At 39.2% G+C, this 9,401-nt stretch overlaps 1 protein-coding gene and 1 long non-coding RNA gene across 6 annotated transcripts in view; one reads left to right on the plus strand and one right to left on the minus strand.

Annotated features, from left to right (window-relative positions):
* The window catches only part of COL9A1 (collagen type IX alpha 1 chain), a 119,457-nt gene extending 117,277 nt beyond the window's left edge, over window positions 1-2,180 (minus strand). Inside the window, exon 1 of the mRNA XM_084958774.1 lies at window positions 1,793-2,180. The gene's annotated coding sequence lies outside the window, so the exon portion shown is untranslated. The remainder of the gene's footprint in view (window positions 1-1,792) is intronic.
* Window positions 1-6,891, plus strand: part of LOC146406067 (uncharacterized) — a 55,999-nt gene extending 49,108 nt beyond the window's left edge. For 2 of the 5 annotated variants that reach the window (XR_014805088.1, XR_014805091.1), the window contains 2 exons: window positions 1,041-1,160; window positions 4,608-6,891. This is a non-coding gene — a long non-coding RNA (uncharacterized LOC146406067). Of the gene's footprint in view, window positions 1-1,040; window positions 2,454-2,499; window positions 2,531-4,607 lie in introns of those variants that run through there. The other 3 variants (XR_014805090.1, XR_014805089.1, XR_014805087.1) reach the window with 3 other exon arrangements.
* Window positions 6,892-9,401: the final 2,510 nt, after the last annotated feature.

The following is a 9,401-nucleotide window of genomic DNA, read 5'->3' on the forward strand; positions in this document are numbered from 1 at the left end:
ATGAATGAAATTGCAAATTAAAATGATAAATTCAGGTTTTTGTTTATTTTCATCTTTTTAGGGCCACACCTGCAGCACATGGAAGTTCCCAGGCTAAGAGTTGAGTCAGAGCTGCAGCTGCCAGCCTGCGCTACAGCCACAGCAACACTGGATCCTTAACCCACTGAGCAAGGCCAGGGATCAAACCCGCAACCTCATGGTTCCTAGTCGGATTCATTTCTTCCGAGCCGCAATGAGCACTCCAATTCATGTATTTTTTGAAAAATCACATTGTTAAAAAGGAACTTGAACATGGAGAGAACTGAAATAACCCTCAATCTAATTGTTGAGTAGGGAAGTTGGTTTTTACAATTTCCATTTTATAGAAATTTTTACACACATCCTTTTTCCCCAGAAAACTTAGACATTGTGTGAACCTGTAATGGTGTGAGGTAGAGGAGGAGATGATCTGGAAGAATCCTGCACCAAGTGTTTCAGAATTCTCATCAGTGGCAAAACAAGCCAAAACCGGGTTGAAAGATTCTCAAAAACGTCTTATATCTGCTAGCAACAACCTATGAATCATATCTATTTTTTTGATCCTCTTCAAGGATACAAAACAGGAAATAATTTTAAATTTAATAACATTTCTTTCCTGTTACCTAGAAAGTTTTGACTTTAAAATTCCAATCTTCTCTGTTGCCACATAAACACTTTCTCCATATCCTGAATATTAGTTGCATCATGACAGTCTCCTAGGAGGGGCTCATCAAAGTGTCACACTCAGGCAAGCCCTATAATATATATGACATGGTAGTTCACACTAACCAAATCTAAAGAAGCATAGAAAAACTCAAACTCAATTCAAAGTAGGTGTGAGATGGTAGCAGCCACAGATGACAAAAATTAAGCAATCCAAACAACATGACAAAATGTTTATATAATGATACTGCGTAATATACAAACATGACAGAAAGATTAAAACTAGGCACTATTATTAAATACAAAACCCTTTTACATTTGTCCAACTACAGTTTTTATCTCTCTGTGCTTTATCCTAGAGACATTGGAAAACAGACCAGCAAGAGATGCCAGAATCCTACGCAAAAGGGTCAAGGGCTCTTCCCACCTCAGCACCTCCCCTGCAGTGAGGAGAGCATAGAGTGCTTGAAGCTATGTTTGTTGGTGTCTTTGGTGACAATAGTATCTTTTTTTTAAGTTTTATTGAAGTATAGTTTATTTACCATGTTTTGCTAATTTCTGCTATACAACAAAATGATTCAGTTATACATATATACACATCCATTTTTTCAGATTCTTTTCCCATATAGATTATCACAGAATATTGGGTAGAGTTCCCTGTGCTATACTTTATCTTTTAAGTTCTTCAGGGCTCCAGATGAGGAAGATGAAGAGCATTTCCAAACCATACTGACTGTTGAGAATAGTCAAAGGTCTGAAATTTTACCCTTCTTGCAAGCTAACAAGACAGACTGTGGTAGATTCATAGATGCTGGCAGAAGACACGAGATCCCTGGTTCAGAGACAAAGGAGAGTTTACTATTCATAGCCAGAGTATCTGCATTTGTGTCAGGGCCCTGAGTTCCAGTTTCCACTGGGGAATGTGAAGTATGCCAGGTGATGTCTGCACATATAGGGAGACATGCTGCAAGAGAATTTAGGATCCAGTAAAGAGACTTGACCTTCCTCCAGATGGAGATATTATCTCTACCTTCCAAGGCTACTCAGCACAACATCATCTTTCCCAGAAACGACATTCACCACCCCAGTCCCACATCATCCCATGTTTTACCTTTTGCTCCCCAGTGGTCTCTCCACATTGAATCCAGTCCTTCTCTTGAGGCTTGTACATGCTCTGGTGCCTGAACTACTCCCTCCCAGCCCCAACTCTTAGATTTGCCTCTGACCTCTGTGCCTAGCTCATGCCTCTGGCAAGATGATCCCACAAGTAACCTACCTTAACTTCTGGTCCAGGCACTCACATACTGCCCTGATAAGGAAACCCCTCCCCTCAGAGAGCACATATTGGCTACAAACTTGATTATTTCTAGGGCTGGGTAGGACAACATATAGGTGCCTGGATAATTGGGTTCAACCTGCTCTAGTCTTTTTTTTTTCTTTTAATGAATTTTCTAGGGAAGGAGGGGGCTCATCTTGTGCATTTTGCAATTTTAGTTAATGCTATTTGGAGTCTTTCAGTCTGTAAATCCAATATGTTGCCATAGAAACAGGTTTCCCTCTGAAATCCATCCAATCAATTCCGAAATTATCATTCAGAGCACCGTTATAAGTTGGAACAAATCCAGTAGGTATCCAGAATATCAGTATTGAAGCAGTAAGAAGCATTTTCTCATTTTAAAGTCAAAAAAATTGAGAGAAAAATCCAACTTAGATATACATGAAAATACAAAAATATTCAAAGAATATCTACAATAAAAAACATCTACAAAGAACATCTACATTTATTCTTGATTATTTTATTCTTAAAACAGCCTTAAGATAGAGCTATGTACACCACGGAAAAGACAAGGTATGTTTCAAATGACTGAACAGAATGCAATGTGGGGAAAATGGTTCATTTTTTTAAATAGCATTATTCCTCTTAGCAAAGAAATCTGTAAATTTATTTTTTGGAAGAGCTCCAATTTTTAGAGTGTATTTTTAATAGTCTCTTGCACCTCTTCTCTCTTTGAAAATATTTTTACCACTTATTATTCCCAAATGAAAAGTGATTGTAAGTCATGTAGCCCCCAGAAAAAGAGTCACAGATCCAAAATAAGGACCTGAATTTCCAGAATTTAGGGACAAAATCAGAAAGTTTTCCCATATGGAATTTATGATAAAAAGAATAAAAATAAAATTAATTAGATGATCCATCAGTTAAATGAGTCCACCCCAAACGATGATTTGTTCATGTGTTGGCAATAAAACTTGTGTTTCGCAAATCTCTTCTTGGAGTTCACATAATTTTACTAAAATTTTATCAGGCAAACATTGATATAAAGGCTATAGAGCAGCGTTGTTCAAGGGAACTTTGTGAGGTGACAGAAGTATGTTGTAAGCTGTGCTGTCCAGTAGGATAACTGTTGTCCAGTACAGTACATGACTACCGGACACTTGAATGCAACTAGTGTGAATACAGAGCTGAACTTTTTTTAAAAAAAATTTAGTTAATTTACATCTGAATTGTGACATGTGGCTTAGTGGCAACCATAATGGATAGTACACTTTTATATCTTACTATCATCGTTAATACTCGAGTTGGAGTCAAACTGACAAGGTTCAAACACTGGCTCCAGTATTTTTTCACATGTTTTTTCTCTCCCCTATTGTTAGGTTGGTGTGAAGATTCAGTGTGTTGCATAACATGCTATATAAATCTTAGTCATTATTATTATATCACAGTTCGACAGTTTGCTAGCTTTATAATCGTTACCTAACCTCATAGTACATGAATAATTTCATCTGCAAAATAGGATTAAAACTATTGCATGGGGTTGTTGAGGACTAAATTATGTAATGCATTAAAGTACTTTACACATGCTCATCACATGGAATACTCAAAATGTGTCAGGTATTATTAAATTATTGCTAAGGTATTATTTAATGAGATGTTTTTGTAATCTGTAGAAAATACTAGAGAAGATAGGGTGAAGTTATAATGATTTATACTGGAGTTCCCATCGTGGCGCAGTGGTTAACGAATCCGACTAGGAACCATGAGGTTGCGGGTTCGGTCCCTGCCCTTGCTCAGTGGGTTAGCGATCCGGCGTTGCCGTGAGCTGTGGTGTAGATCGCAGACGCAGCTCGGATCCCACGTTGCTGCGGCTCTGGTGTAGGCCGGCGGCTACAGCTCCGATTTGACCCCTAGCCTGGGAACCTCCATATGCCGCAGGAGCGGCCAAAGAAATAGCAGAAAGACAAAAAAAAAAAAAAAATAAATAATGATTTATACTGAGTGAGCCAATAATATAGAGCCAAATCAAATTTGTTCATCATCAAAATTTAAGACTTTAAAACCAGAACAACAGGGCCAGTGGCACAATGAATAACGTGTTTCACTGCAGATAGAAGATTCTAAAGCCAGAATGTTTCCACCGAGATTCAAGACACATGAGATTCATCTCAACATAGTCTGCCAACTTTTCTTTTTCATAGTTACAGCCTCATTAGCAAAGGAAAAAAACATGTTTTTTATGTACATAATATGTATATTTTGTATATTTATATTACACATTATAAGTATATTTATATATAATATGTATTTCCCTCATCTTTCCTGTTACTCTTTCCTTATTTTCAGTACCTGGTAGCCCAGGAAAGTTAGGTAGAACAAATATATCACTGCAGGAAATCCCGATTCAAATTGTTTCAGAGTGTGCAGCACCCACGAATGACATTCCCATCTCTAAAAACAACATATTTATAGCCACAACTTTACACATCTCCAAGGATTTCTTAATGTGATATTCAAATAAACCAGTAACACCCCCACATATGTTAATTCTTTCTATTTATATCTTAACTACAGTATAAAATGATAAAATAGCTAAAATTTAAGAATTTAGAGAAATTTTTAACATGTTAAAAAAAATGTTTCTTCAAAGGTTGCAGAAGTACATGAAGTCTGGAAAACCCAAATAGAATGCTGTGAGCTGTGGCTTAAAACAGTTTTATTTTATAAATGGACCTGTATGCTCATCATTTTTCTGGCATCTCAACAGCAGACAAGGAAAGTTCTTGTTTGTACGGCAGTCTCCTTGGTAAAGCCTAAGTAGGTCAGAGCAAGAAGCAAAAAGCTTTTCTTTCAGTAAGAAATGAAAAACTCAGAACCCCATTTATATTTAAAATTACTTTCACTGTACAGTTGCCTAAAAGCAAACACCTCTGCTCCTAGATGTGTGCTCACAGATCCTAAAGAGACAACAAACCTTCAGTTTGGGATTGCAAATTTCCTGGAATATTTTGGACCATGCTGATCAGTTTGCAAAATTTCCGACATGATGTCAAAGGCACGGCAATGTTTAGTTATGCTCGGCCATGGCTGCCCCCCAACACCCCCGCCCCTGCAAATGAGCAGTTAGTTGTAGTTCAGACTCCATCTCTAGTAGACAAGGTAATCTGGCTTTGAATAATTTTCAAGCACAGATTGGAGTAAGAAGACAAAGGGAAGAAATGGTATGAGGGTCGGAATACGATTTAGAGGCAGCAGGAAGATGCCCTGAATCTGATTTTCCAAGTCCTCCCAGATGGAACTAAAGTGTCTGGAACTGACTGTCAGGAAGGCAAGAATCACATCTATGCTTCTATTGATCTGAACTCTTACCTTACACCAGCATCTGATGACAAGAGTTTTGACAGTGACAATCAAACACAATTTTTTAAAATTAAATTTTATTGAAGTACAGTTGACTTAACAATGTTTTATCAGTTTCAGGGGGTACAGCAATGTGGATCAGTTATACGTACCCATTCCTTTTCAGATTCTTTTCCGTATAGGTCACTACAGAGTATTGAGTAGATTTCCCTGTGCTCTACAGTAGGTCCTTGGTACTCATCCTTTCCACATACAGTAGTGGGTATATGTCAATCCCAACCTCCCATTTCATACCCCCTGCCCCCTGCAATGTTTTCCCTTTGGTAACCATATGTTTGGTTTCAACATCTTTGAGTCTGATTCTGTTCTGTTAACCAGTTCCCCTGTATCATTCTTTATTAGATGGCACATATTAGCAATCTCATGTGATATTTGTCTTCCTCTGTCTGACTGACTTCATTTAGCATAATAATCTCTAGGTCCATCCATGAGCTGCAATTGGCATTATTTCATTCTTTTTATGGCTGAATAATATTCCATTGTATAAATATACCACACCTTCCTTATCCATTCCCCTGTCGATGGACATTTAGGTTGTTTCCCTGTCTTTGTTGCTGTGAACGTAGAAGAAATGGACAAATTTTTAAACACTTAATTTTGTTAACATGCAGAATGCAGATGGTAACTGGGGTCACTCCACTCCCTAAGTTCTAGATGAAACTGCCCCGCTCTGTCCAAGTTCAAAGCCCTCCCCAAGACATTGCTGATCTTTGGGCAATTGTATCCCCAAGGCCTCCTCTGCCTTGGCTTCCTGCATTTATGAATGTGTCTCTACCTCACTAGACATCAACTTGGACAGAAAATACAAACTTTTTGTCAATTTCCACCCCCCTCAAAGGCATTCACAGAGATCATTCATATGATTAAAACAGATTGTAGTTTTCCGTGGCAGCGGTGGCGGTGGGGTGGGCACATCTGAGTAAAGGTCACCTCAAAATTAAATGGCCATAAATTTAGGCAAGCGAAAAACAGACTCTCTCCCATTCCCCAGCCCCATTCCACACTGTCCCAGGTGATCATGCCATAATGAGGAAAAGTCATTTTTAAGTCTGAATGGTTTTCTGGGATAGAGTTCAAATACAGTATTCCAAAAGTAAGTTACAAACATATATAAGTATTAAGTTCTACATCTTTTTTTTTTTTTCTTTTTAGGTCCACACCCATGGCACATGGAAGTTCCTAGGCTAGGGGTCAAAACAGAGCTATAGCGACTAGCCTACACCACAGCCATAGCAACTCTGGATCGGAGCCCTGTCTGAGACCTACACCCTAGTTCATGGCAATGCCAGATTTCCAACCCACTGAGTGAGGCCAGGAATCAAACCTGAATCCTCTTGGATACTAGTCAGATTCATTTGCCTGCACAACAGGAACTCCAAGTACTATATCTTTAAGAAAAGCATAAATGAGAAAAACGGCCAATAAGCCACACACACAGAGGCAGAACTTTATTACCACATCACAGTCTTTATTTCACCATCAAAAACAAAAAAAAAAAAAAGAAAGAAAAGAAATTTTCAGTTACTATGATGGTCTAAGTCCAAATTCTTGATATTTTCAAATTTTTTTTGAGATTTAGTTTCCTGATTAAATGTGTTGTGTGAACAACCAGATACTGGCTTGTCTCAAATTTTAAATTGCTTTTATTTCTCCCTGTGTAAGGGATTGGAAAGAATCCCATTTAGAAAGCAAGCCGTCAGGGCAGGGAAAGGATTATTAACTCACTGAAGTCAGTATCTATAGTTAAGAGAGTCTTGTAGCCTGGATTTAGGTGCTAAGCTAAATATAGTGCCTCATCAACCTATGGGCTGTCCAGCCAACACCACAGAAAGGCAAACTGAAATGAATGAGGTTCTTGATTAATTTTCCAGTACAAGACAGTTTAAACATCACACTGACAATATAATTTAAATTAAGCAGATGGAAATGGCGAGTCTTTAAATGGATTCCTTACATAATCTTAAATAGATTATTCAGCTGGGTCCAATATGTTATTGAACAAGAGGCTTAAAAGTAGGATAGGAAAATGGAAGAGTTAATCAGACAGATGCAGAGAAAAGAAGGCAAAAGAAGGCAAAAAAAAGATGAGGCAAAAGATGTCAGAGAGAGGAGTATGAGAAAGACCGGACCACCATGGCTACTTTAAGGATGAAGAAAGAGCCCACAAATCAGGGATGCTGGTAACCACCAGAAGCAGAGAACAACTCTTAGCCAACAACCAGCACGGAAATGAGGAACTCAGTACTGTACCACCTGGAACTGAATTCTGCCAACAACGTCAATGAACATGGAAGTGGACTGTCCCTTGGAGCCTCTAGGGAAGATCCTAGGCTGGCCAACACCTCAATTGCAGCCTGTTGCACCCAGAGCAGAGAAACCAGCTGAGCCTGCCAGGTTTCTGACCTATATAACTGAAAAGTAATAAACTTGTGTTATTTTAAGCTGTTGAGTTTGTGATAATATGCTGGTAAAAATAGGCAACTAATGCATATTCACTTCCACAGTCAGATTTAACCAGTTATAAGGTATGATCCTCTCTGCTTTTCTTTTTTTTTTTTTTAAGTGTTGTGTTGTTTTTTTTTTTGTTTTTTTTTTGCCTTTTTCCCAGGCTAGGGGTCTAATGGGAGCTGTAGCAGCCAGCCTACACCACAGCCACAGCCATGCCAGATCCGAGCTGCCTCTGTGACCTACACCACAGCTCACGGCAATGCCGGATCCTTAATCCGCTGAGCGAGGCCAGGGATGGAACCCGCAACCTCATGGTTCCTAGCCGGATTCGTTAACCACAGAGCCATGACGGGAACTCCCTCTCTGCTTTTCTAATAGGAAAGACAATGGTGCCTCCACACTTTCATGGAATTTATAATCAAAAAATCGTTTTAAATGACCTTGTCTTTCACAGATGTAATTTCAAAAAATTTCTTTTGTGCCTTGGGCCGAAAGCTAGAATGATCCTTGTTATTTTGCTGCTGCTTTTTGGAAGAATCAGTTTAAAGATTCAAGATCTAAAATGCTCTTCTCCAAAATTAGCCAGATCACAAGACAGTAGTACTCTCATGAACTTCTCCCCTGAGTCTAAAGTGGTGAGTTTCAGTTCCAGAAAATCATAGTGGCATGCTGGAAGAAAGCTCTCAGCCAGATCAAAGGCATGAATTCCAGTCCTGGCTCTGATACCAAGTGGCTAGGCAGCCAGTTTGTCTCCTGCATCTCATGTTCTTCCTGCAGAGTAAAGGAGTGGGAAATTAGAGGAGCTTCCCTGAAGAAGAGCTGCTCAGTCAGAATCCATAGACCTGGTTGGCGTCAATGAGGTATATGAGGTAGGCAGATGCTGGGAGCAGAGTGGTCCAGCAGGCTGAGCTTGTCCTGTACCATGTGCCACACACAACAGTCATCACTCTCCTGATGAACTCAGTGACCAAAACAATCGATAAACAGGCTTAGAAGATTTCACACTACTTGATGGCAGTGTCCCTCTGAGGAGGGTTATCTCGAAAGAGTGAGGGCCAAGAGAATCTTACAGAGTTTAGAGCATGGACTTTTTGGTCAAACCTTCTAAATCAAGTCTTGGCTCTGCCACTTACTAGCTGCATATTTTATCTAGATCCCACAGTTTCCTCATCTGTAAAATGTGTGAATATCTGTAAAATGTGTGAATATATACGCAAATACTTCTTAGGATAGACCTTGACACATAACACATATTAAATAAATTAACAAGTACCACACAAATGTTCATCAATATTACTGCTATGGACTGAATTATGTCCCCCCACATTCTTTTGTTGAGGACCTAACCCCCATTGTGACAGTATTTGGAGATGAGGCCTTTGAAGGTAATTCGGTTTAGGTGAGGTCATGAGAGTGTCACCTGCTTGATGGGATTAGTGTCCTTCAGGAAGAGACATCAAAGACCTTGCTCTCTTTGTCCACCATGTGAACACAGCAAGAAGGCAGCCACCTACAAGTCAGGAAGTAAGCTCTCACAAGAACCTGGCCATGCTGGAACTTTGGTCTCAGACCTCCG

This window comes from Sus scrofa, chromosome 1, assembly GCF_054392235.1.
Source record: "Sus scrofa isolate SSC_HxYL_T2T_F1_AM1 chromosome 1, Sscrofa_HxYL_maternal_Yorkshire_Landrace_v2.0, whole genome shotgun sequence".
Lineage (NCBI taxonomy): Eukaryota > Metazoa > Chordata > Mammalia > Artiodactyla > Suidae > Sus > Sus scrofa.